Raw genomic sequence first — 11,810 nt, forward strand, 5'->3', positions numbered from 1 at the left:
AGGAAGTGTGTTCTGGCCAAAGGGTGGTTCTTAACGGTGGTCTCCCTGCAAAAAGGGAGCCCATCGAATCTAACCCATTGGCTCCGTTTGATCCTGCTGCTGTTTGCTGTGCTTCTTGAGGTGATACTTGAGGGCATTCTTTTGCGCAAACGATTTCCCACAGCTGTCGCACTCGAACGGATGGATGCCGCTGTGGATGCGCCGGTGCACGATCAGGTTGCTGACGCTCGAGTACGTCTTTTGGCATATCTCGCACCGCACCCGATCGCCCGTGTGTAGCCGGGCGTGTTCTTGGAGGGCGCGCGAATCGACGAACGCTTTCTCGCACGCGGTACACTTGTACGGTCGCTCGGACGTATGGCGGCGCCGGTGAATCACAAGGTAGCTCATGGTGGAGAAGTTTTTGCCACAAATCTCACACTGGTACGGCCGTTCGCCGCTGTGCGTCCGTCGATGACGCACCAGGTACTCGGACGATCGGAACACCTTGCTGCACACGGTGCACTTGTACCGATCGCTCCCATTCGTTGTCGTTTCGTCACCGAACGGTGCGCACTGGCCCAGATCCGACGCGCCACCGTGCGGCGGTCGCGTCGATAGCCGCGAGTCGGCACTTTCCGGTGTGGTCGTGGTCGGCAGCAGCGCCGTATCGTGCTTCTTCAGGTGGTACTTGAGGGCGGTCGATTGGGCGAAAGACTTCTCGCAGTAGTCACACTTGTACGGGTGCACCCCGGTGTGTATGCGCCGGTGCACTATGAGCCCGCTCGAGCTGGCGAACGTTTTCTCGCAGATCTCGCACTTTACCCGCTCGCCCGTGTGCAGCCGCGTGTGGACGGAGAGGGCCCGCGAATCGACGAACGCTTTGTCGCAGTATTTGCATTTGAAGGGTCGCTCGCCCGTGTGCCGGCGCCGGTGGATGATGAGATGGGACGAGCGCGGGAACACCTTCGAGCAAAACTCGCACTGATTCGGCCGATCTTTGCCGTGCTGGGTCAGGTGTTCCTGCAGGTCGTCGGTGGATTTGTACAGCTTGCTGCAAATGTGGCACTTGTACTCGAACGGTGAACCGGTGGTCGAGCTGGCGACCATATGTACGGCGGCGCCGTTCACTGTCGTTTCCGGCGTCGATCGCAACCGTCCCGCGACGGTGCCGGAACCGCTCGTTGTGCTCACGCCGTTCGACAGGGCCGGCCCACACGCTGGCGAAGTCGTCGTCGCTGCCTGTGCCTGATGCTCCGCACCATTCGGTGGCTCGTGTTTTTTCATGTGGTGCTTCAGATTGTTGTACTGCGGAAACGTTTTGCCACACAGCTCACATTTGTACGGATGGATGCCGGTGTGCAGCCGGTTGTGCACGGTCAGTGCGCTCACGCTGGAGAAAGTTTTCTCACACTTTTCGCACTTGAGCCGCTCGCCGCTGTGCAAGCGGGCGTGCACGGCCAGGGCGCGCGAGTCGACAAACGCTTTCCCGCAGGTGACGCATTTGAACGGCCGCTCGCCGGTATGGCGCCGCCGGTGTATCACCAGGTAGCTGGAGCCGGAGAAGTTCTTACCACAAATCTCGCACTGATACGCCCGAATGCCCTCGTGCACCTTCAGATGCGACTTGAGATTCTTCTGATTCCGGTACGACCGTTCGCAGATGTGACATTTGTAGGGGCGGTCTACGTTGGTGCTGTTGGTGGCAAGGGAGGATTGTGTTTTTGGTGTGCCTTTTTCGCCACCATTCGCTGCTCCGGAGCTACCTCCGACGAATATTCCGAGCGATGGCGATGACGAATCACATTTGCCCTCTTCGTCGTCGTCCAGGTGTGGCTTGAGCTGTGCTACATTGGACGAGTGGTGATGGTGATGTTGCTGCTGCTGTTGTGATTGTTGCTGCTGAACCTGCAGATGTTGCGCAACACCATGGGCCAACAGTGCGCGGCCAAGTGAAGCATCATCTCTGGGCAATCCGCCCGAACCGAACTGCTGTAACGGGAGCACCGTACTGATGCCGGTGCTAGTGTCAACGATTGTCTCCTGTATCGGCAGCTCCGTCTTGGCGTGGTCCTGGTTCGGTGATTTGGCATAGGGTTCCTGTAATTGAAAGACACCAATTAGCAACTGTCGCAAACTCGGGCTCAATATATTTACTATTGGAACAATAGCTTCATCTTCGGACATGGACGAGTAGTCCTCATCATCGTACTGATCGTACTGCTGCAGACTAGTGACCTCGTGCTCACTGGGCAGATGCGTCCCAGCCGCAACTGGTACCGCGTTCTGCAGCGAGAGAGGTAACTGTTGCTGCTGCTGCTGCTGATGAGGTCCCGGTCCTGGAGGTGGCAGATGAAGCGGATGGAAGCTATTGGTGACCGTTGGAAGATGCTGCTGTTGTGTGGTTGCTGCGGCTGCTGCTGCGGCGGCTGCTGCTGCGTGAAATTGTTGCAGTTGTTCCACGTTTCCCAGCACAAAGTACGTCTTGGCCGATTCTGGGTGGTTCAGCGCAGTGGTCGGAAGGAGACTCCCGATGTTGGCACTCGTTGGCATGGGTGTGCACGGGATGTTGTTACTGGTAGTACTAGCCGCACAGGGTGACGTAGAGGACGCCTCGGTTGCGAAGAACTGACCCAAACATTCACTGTCTGATCCGAACGGATCGATGCTGCTTAAATCGTGCTGCTCGATTGGACTGCTCACCATGGATCGTACGTTGACGTTGCCGCTTAGATCGCTAATGCTTTCGTTTGACACCTCGGGAGAAGTAACGAGCATGGAAACCGATCCATCGATCGTAACATCCGACATGGATGGTGGTGTGGTTTGTGAACTGCCTGCCACCATCGCCGGACCGTAGGCCGCCTGTTCCTCCGGCAACGACTGTACGATGTTTCGATTGCAGATATCGCATTTATCTCTCGGTTCACAGTTCCCAATGCTCGATACGGCTCGAGAGCTACCGTACTCCTGTCGACAGTTTTCGCACCGGTATATCTGTATGTCCGTGCTACCACAGCGATGCCGGTTGAAGCTGGTCTGGCTGGAGAAACCTTCTCCGCAGAACTCGCACTGGAACGAATGATCACCGGTAAGCGATATCCGGTTCGCTTGAAGATACTCGCAGAATTCACATTTGCACGGTTGTTGTTGCTGCTGCTGAGAAGCCACCGATGCCGTTTGTTGCTGCTGCTGCTGCTGCTGCTGTTGAATTTGTTGCTGCACCATCGGCATCGGAAGTGGCACAGCCGGCACCAGCTGTGGCTTTGCATAATCGCTTCCGAATGTGTCGTAGCGCATCTCGTCGGTGGGTTTCTGTGGCGGAACGAGAAGGAAAGCAGATGAGAGCCGTCAATTGCAATTGGGCATGACTTGAAACGGTTGAGATGGAAAAGGTGGAAATATTCAAGTGTAACGGATCGTGCCGACAGATCGTTCGATCGGTTGATTCGCATGCATGCGCCAGCGCGGAGAGGCTTAAAAGGGGGGAAAGGAAAAAAGTGTATGTGTTGTGAATCGATTCCAACTTGACATTGTTCACAGTCTGGCGTACCAAAACGTGACAAACGAACTTCCAATTTGCGGGTGAAAGCGATTTGGAAAGGGAAAATTCTCAACAACAGCGATCGTGGAGTTCGACCTTTCGACAATGAATTAAGCTGAAACACAGTGTGGTTACTTTGATATCGAGCAAGATCAATTGAGTGGTAAACAAACTATTATTACTCTCGTAAAACAATCACAATTACTGATATAAGGCACTGCGCTAGCTCAGCTGTTTAGCGCTTTTAAAGTAGCAGAGGAGTAGGAGCTATTAACTAAAAATGAAGTAACTCATTAGAGAATTAATTCGTCACATAATGGATTAATAGAAAGAGGCTAATATTTTTTTAAACAGTTCGAGTTGTTTAAGAGTTCACAACTTCGCTGACCGTGCCAGACGCCTTAACATACGTGGGTGAAGTTTAATCTTCAAATATGGGCGCGGTCCGGGAAAATCTCACCCGGGACCAATTCCCCTTAGCAAGGACTGTGACTATCCGGCAGAAATGGCAGGCCTGGGCCTGGTACGTCGTTAAGAAGAGAGAGAGGAGTTTTTTCACATGCAGTTGAGCCGTCGCATATGGAGTTCGACTGTGGAAACACTGGTTGTTGTGACTTGCTCTTGCTGCTGATTTAATACTATTTACGATCGGCACTGTATTGTTATCAAAGGCAACCAATTGAACGACGGTCTAGGCATCTAGGCAACGATGACGAAATTCTTCAGCTTAATTTTTTGTTAATAGAAGCATAATCTTTTGGAAATCTCAGCGGACAATGTTGTTCGATCTACATTACGCTCGCATGGAGATAAAGATTAAAGAATTTCTATTGGACAACGAACTGTAGTAGGTCTAGCTGGTACACTGGAAGATAATCGTGGCTATAATTCATGATATATTGTAACAGTTGCTAAAGTACTAGAGTGTTATGAATGCTCTCTTGGTAAATTACGAAAATTGGTGATTTATTAAGATTTATGACGCATCCGTCGGAGACTTAAACGGTATGGAAAGAGAGGAGTTGTCTGAGATTCATTCGAAATTTAATTATAAATAAACAACAATTTGATGATTTAAAGGTGTACAGACCGTGTCGTATAAAACCAAATCTCTAACCTTTGAAGCCTTGACCGTTACCTACACCAAATCCTTCCCTAGTTCATCTCTCCCTTTGTGAGTTATGTGACAAAACCCTTATAATCAGCATTAAATGGTTTTGTTAATCTTAAAATTAATCGAACAACAACAAACGAAACAAACACACCATTTATGGCTAGTTAATCAATCACTAACGAAGGACAGCACAAACGGAACGACAGTGCTGGCTGATCCTCGTGTCTGGTCATGTTTCCCATTTGATGTGCCTGTGACTGTTTATCCTGTGCAACAGTAAAAAAACACAAAAGATAATAGCGAGTAGAACACGGCATCGAATTTCCACCGATGGAGGTCAAATGAAGTGAAACATCAATGTGTGAAAATGAATGGAAAACGTTTTACGTGTTTCCTTGTTTTGTTTTTTTTTCTGGTTGGTGTCCTCTTCCATTACAACACCATACACCACACCGACCGTTAACAGGTTGTTCAGTCGCGTTTGCCAGCCACAAAAAAGAAGCAAAGCGAATCAACAGGGAACGGCAACAAGCAAGCCAAGTTGAGTCAGCTTCCGGCCAGTCGTCGGCCGCTTGTGGACTGAACGAGTGCAGAACGGACAAAAAAGAACGAATAATCAACTTCCCATTATATTGCTGCACGGTTGACTGTGACGGGCATTTAGTGGCGGTTGTTTGTCCTTACCGATTCCAACGGCAACTACGATGAACGAACGGCGGAGATGGGAAGCGAAAGTCACCGTAAAGCAAAATCTACCGGGCGAGCGATATATCCTCTTCTTGCTGGATTAACGCCCTGCAGGGGTTTGTCATGAAGCATCGGCTAGGCGACTGACCGAACCGAGTCCCACCGGCCTGCCCACCCAGGACCCACTTTCAAAGGTGACGAAACGATATAAAAAAGCAAAGCAAGCATCTCCCAACAACACAAAAAACACCTTTTCTCCCCCAAAAAAAGCAATCATCGCCTGGTGGTGGGTACACATGGGAGGTCCACCGTCCACCCATATGGAGTCTGGCGGATTTCGATGGATCGGTCATCCCTGAACGGTTCGCGTTCGGGTTTCACGTTTTTAAAAGCGACCGATTTATATTGCCACCGTGTTGGTGGCTAACGAAAAAAAAAATCGGCGGCAATTCACAGTGTTGGATAACAAAAAATAAAAAATACGGTAGAGTTAAACAATTATCCCGCTCCACTGGGGTGGCCACCCTTTTGCGGTGTGCTGGGATGTATTTTTATTTGGGCATTTGCGTATTCGCCTCTTTTTTTTTTGCTTTGGCCACAGCAACAACAGCATCATCATGGGAAACTGTTGTAAAGCCGGAGCGCTCCCCAAATTTGGTCAGTTGTTTTGGGGTAGGTTGATTGGTCATTACCACCACTGGCCACGGCTCGAGGCGAGCGGCGTGCGGGGCCATCCAAACAAGCGTATACACCATGGCCCAGAAAACGGACTTGCCAAAATTAGCATCTGCTAAAAGTGTGTATTGCAGTGCAGTTTAACACCGACTCGGACGGCGGCAACAACAAAAAAAAAAAAAACAGCCGAACTTCAGGAAAGCAAAACGCTCGCACTTGTTGAATGCGATCTCTACGGCCGCTACGGTAAGGACGTTTGGACGATGTTGTTGGACGAAAACACGTAACCATCAAATATGCTCAATTCAGCGGACTTCATTTTTTGTTCCCATTTTCCTGTTGTTGTTTCTTTTTTGCCACAAAAATGGCACGTGGCCAACGCGAGGAAGGGGAGTCCCTTTGGGGAGATTGGCAAAAACACAGCCGGCAATGCTGTTACATTCTGCTGGTTCCGTTCTATTCCTTTTCCTTTTTTTTCTGTTTCATGCACAACTGAACCGTGCGTTTCATGGCCGGTGTACGGTGCGCAATCACTGTGTGTCCTTTTGATGATCTTTTTTTTCGGTTTGGTTCGGTTTGGTATTTCATACATTCCAGTAGCTAATGGACGCGAGGTGACGAATGAACCGGGACCGTGGCCCTTTCTTTTGCTGCCATTTTACAACGGCCGTTTGTTTTTGTCCAAAGTAGAACACAATGCTCTCGCCAAAGCGTTTGTGTCTTTTTGTTAATACACGGCGAGGGTTCTTTCTCTCACACTCTTTCTCTTTCCCTCGGATCAACCCCCGCGGTCAGCACACACGGGATGCCCACTTTGCGAGGTGTTTTAATTTGACCGATTTCCGGATTTGACCGTGCGAGGTGCTAAACTGAAAAAAGTCCGACCGACAAATAAAGAAAAAAAGCACAAGAAGTACACTACTGTCCGCACACGGCGCAGATATTCAATTAGCATTGAAATCACAACCACCATGCGATCCTGCCGATTGGTGGCAACCCGGTGCCGGTACCATCGGATTGGACCGGGTTGGATGGATTTTTCGCATTTGACCGTGTGCTCTGGTTGTTTTTAGTTTGTTTTTTTTTTTTTGTTGGTGATTTCCTCTCAATTTGGGCCACTTAAAAAAACGAAATACAGCAGGTCGCTTTTTTTTTGGGGGGGAAAAGGGTTTCGCCCAAACGACCGTCGCGGGGCGGTTTGATGGCTTTAGCGATGGTATTTAACTGTTTGCACGTTTTTATTATTTGTTTTCCTTTCTCATTTGTGTTGCTTTTTTTTCGCTCCCTCTCTCTCACTGTCCATTCATTGAACTGGCACTGTGAAAAGTCAGCGTTTTTTTGTTTTTTATCCGCGCTGATGATACCGGAAAACGAATCGCGGAATGGCACACAAAAAACGCACACACAAAATTTCGAGCTAAAGTGATTATGAAGTGTGAAGAGCGATTAATTCGATGACGTTTTGCGGCACTAATTGAAACGCGTCTGGGGGGGGGAAGTGGGGATTTTTTCGCCACCTGATTCGGTAATTGAAATGGTGTTTACTTAACGAACTAATTAAGTGAGTCGGATGAAACAAAAGAACATTCAAAAATGTTACTGATAATGTAATGCAGCTGGAACAATAGTATAGGAAATCAAATTAAACAGGAAGATGTACTGTCACCGGTAAATATGTTGTTTTCTTCAAAGTTTCAGAAGTAGAAAGTCAAAAACAAAACAAATAACGAAGATTCAGCCCAAATAGTAAACTTATCCCCGAAAATGCAGAGGTTCAATTTTCGATCCAAAGAACTTCTGAAAACTTCTAAAAACTTCTGTTTTTGATATAATTTAACTTTTAATTTGGTGTTTCCCTATCTTCCGCAGCTTTACAAGGGAATGTTTTTTTTCGGTTTTTTTTATAAAAGATATTAACAAAACTTCAGTCAAATCTCTCTTTCTAATCTTTAATCATTCGAAGGTTCGAATTCGAGATTAAAGATTTTCATTTAATGACAAAGTGCTAGAGGATATTTCCTAACTCCCATATTTTTCTTTAACAGTTTTCAAAAGCAAGTTCTGTAAAATCGTCAATTTATTAGCTTTTGTTAAAGAATAATTATTGTACGTACTTTAGAACGTGTATATTTTGACACGAAAACACTTTCCAAGAAACAAATGTGTTTTCTTAGCGTATACACATTCAAATGGAAAATAACTGACAAGTTTATGTCTGCGATATTCTAATTCTTGAACAATCCGTTCTTATTACTTACTAGTTTTTCTCGTATTGCCATATGCTGTAGTATATATCTGCACTAGATACTACGTCACTATCCAATTCCACTATCATCTGTAACGTTAATTATGGGAGAGTTTTTGAGTGAAGCGTATGCCCGAAGGATGCCCAAGAAGCTAATTACACCTGGTGGCTCCCTTCTCGACAGCGACACATCACACGGATCACCTCTTCTACCGTTGGATGGCTTCGGAAGCACCGTGCACTCTATTTCGCTACCTAACCCGCTGAGAGCTTTCGCAGCCGAGCTCCTTTCACTGTGCGCTGAAACATAATTAAAACTCGTCGAAAACTTTGATGAATTTTTCGCACGCTGCTATACCTCGCTGCGCTTAGTTTAACCGTGGCGCAGTGGAAATGCGAGGAAAAGTTATAAGTTTCCTAAAATTCGAAGAAATTGGTCGCCAGAGAAAAGCTTTCCATCTCGGACCAGTTGTGGTCCTTTTGCGTGGATAATTTACGCGAAACGCAAAGTTAAAAAGGGTGCAAGAAAGTTTAGGCACTGCGGACATTTTGAATAAGTTTGTTGTAAAATAGGTATATCTTCCTACCATTCATTTTACCTCAATATAATAAACGTTATAATGGAAAACAATTTCATCGTGATTGAATATCGTAAACGGCAAGACTTATAAATCAGTAGTGTAATTTTATATCATCGCAGTATCATTTCGAAAATGGTATTTCATATAAAATCGGACCAACCAACCAATTCAGGGAACTCAACCAGTTTACAGAACGCTCAAAAAAGTAATGCAAAAGGGACGAATAATGAATTTGTACTGTATTGTTTTTTTTCTTCCTAAAACCCAACCCATCAGTAAACCAGTTTTTTGGACGATCGGTCAACTTTGCCGATGTCCGGCTGTCCGTGACCAGTTTTTCATTACAACATTTCGTATTGGAATTGTTGCGCCAGGAAGACTTTCCGAAACAACTCGGCGGGCGCGGGGTTAGTTTTGTTTGTGAAAAACTCTCCCGTTTCGATCCCATCCTTTGCAGCAACGGCTGTGTGTATGTGTGTGTTTGTTTTTTGTCCTCCACATCCCTTATGTCCGGTCCGAGGAATCTGCTGTCCGTGCGGAACACTGCAACGGATCCGAGGAATGTTTTGGGCATAGAGTTTCTGGGTATCGCGTGTAGAAAATGGCAGCTAGGGAAACTAGTTTCTGTTGAAATTAAAATAACGAGACGGTAACCCTTCGTAACCCTAGCGGTGCCCAGTGTCAGATCGGGTGTGTGATTGCCAGCAAGCACCGGGCAGAAGCCGATTCTTGCCGATTCTTCCACAGTAAACCGCTAGCGCTTTCTTACTCCCTTCGTACAGCTATCCCGTAACACCGGAAAATCCGGTCTACCAGCACCGGTCCACCAGCACCCAAAATTTCTCACTAGTATGTGTGTGTGTGTGTGCCTTACGGCGCAACATTAGCATTGTCTGCTTGAAACCACTATTCAACATTTAAGAGAATGAGCCATGAAGTATGAGATGAAGGTGAAATTAAAATCAGACACCATCCATCTGTTTCTGCAACCTTACCAAAATCATAGGTGGCTATGCCGTTGGAGTGCAATCCACAGAGGAGGAGAAAATTTAAAAATCAGAAGACGGGCAGCCAGTGGAAAAGGGACTGGTTTGGGAGGTAGTTTTTTCCTCTATTCGTTTGAATTAAACCTGCATCACCACGTTCTCAATGTTTCCATTAGTATGGGATAGGTTCGTGAGCGTCGCATCGTGGAGTGGCGTCCCAAATCTTTCGAACGAAAATCGGTGGTTTTGTTGTTTGTCGATGAAGGATTTAAAATAGAATAAAGCGCCACCACTTACAATTAAATTGGTTTCCTCAATCAATTTTTCTGTAGATAAAGCAGATAAAGTCAGCTTAAACTGTTAGGTTAGGTGGTGCTTTAGCAGGATACAGGTATGGTGAAATAGTATATTTAAACTTTGCTTAGACTGGAATGGAGAGAATACTTATGTCACATCAATTCTTATCGTCATTGTCTGAACTATTTTGAACTGCTATGAATAATGTCTAATATAAAATCAGCTCGAAGAGCATATTCTCTGTGTTTGTTGGAAACATTTATATCCTGTGTCCTGTGTGGTCCTATGTGAGTATTTTACAGTCAATAAAGAGTTTTCATGTTTTCCTAAGATAAATAATACTTAAATAATCTACGATTAAATACTTTCGGAGATTTATGAATATTCGGAGAGTTATGATTTGAAGAATTCTTTACGAAATATATATACAAGGATCAGTACCTCAAAAAGATTTATTAAGCACAAATGTGCAATTAAACGTAAGGGAATTAACATTTGAATTGAAACAACACATAATTTATATTACATTTTATAATCATGCAATTTCATAGAAATTTGATCAAAGAGCTAAAATTTAAGGTTAGAATCATTAGAATCCTTTTTAACTAATTTCGTTTGGATAAAGTAAGAGCCGATAAAGAAGATTGATATGAAATAAAAGGATTTGGAATGTGGCATATATTTTAAATATTTTACAAAAACATGTGGAGTTTTTGAGGCCCAAGTAATTATTCCGTCTAGGCTGGCCGAAACAGAATGTAATGCACCAATGAAACTGGGACGATTGGGAATTCAATTGGTGGCATTTGAATATGGTGGTAAACATATTTAATCAGTTGTGCCGCAATATTCGACGTTTCGACAAGCGTTCCAATAATCTTATGATTCGATTGTCCATTCGAGTGTGCCAGGGCCATTGATGTATGTGCTTGGGGCAGCCTTTATTATGAAGTAGTTAGTACCATAATTTCTAAACAACCACCACACCACCACCACCAGTTATGAAATGGAAGCATTCCCTGTTGACCGTCCGACCAACCGATCGATCGTTTGTAGGGCCCAGCCAAAACTGTACACAATAATTGATTTTTCTTCTCTTTTATATTCGCGACAAGTGGTGGCGCGCGGTGCAAAACGCGCGCGGGAATTCCCTTTCCATACCGCGGTACGCAGCATCCGTGGCAAGGCAAGTGCAACATATATGCGTTTCTAAACATAGCGTCCTGCACACAGGGGGGGGACTGCAAATGCATCGCTGCGTGCCCGGTGCCGCATACACATGATTGGTGAAAACCACTTGGGAGCTCTAAGGGCAGCAGCCGGAGGAAAAAAAAGGAGGAAAAATGTACGCCGATGCCATCGGAAGAGTCGCTCGTTGACTGCGCGCTGGCGCACACGGCGTGACGGGAAAAATGTAGACATGTTTTTCCCGAGCGCACCGTTAATGGGCACTGCTGCTGGAGTGTGGGCAATGCCCGAAGGAAAAGCCCGATGCGCCCGACGGTCTTGCTGCGGAAGGCTGTCGATTTTTCCATCAGCCATCTTTTTTCGATGCATTGATTGGATGTGCTGCGGGATGGGAGGGAAGGAGGGGGATATGGCCTCTGTGGACCGTTGCCCCATGAAACCAGCATCCGGGGGGGGGGGGGGGGGGGGGGGGGGGGGGGGATGGATGCAAAAACCCCGTCCGCAAGCCTCGCGG

This window comes from Anopheles moucheti, chromosome 3, assembly GCF_943734755.1.
Source record: "Anopheles moucheti chromosome 3, idAnoMoucSN_F20_07, whole genome shotgun sequence".
Taxonomy (NCBI): domain Eukaryota; kingdom Metazoa; phylum Arthropoda; class Insecta; order Diptera; family Culicidae; genus Anopheles; species Anopheles moucheti.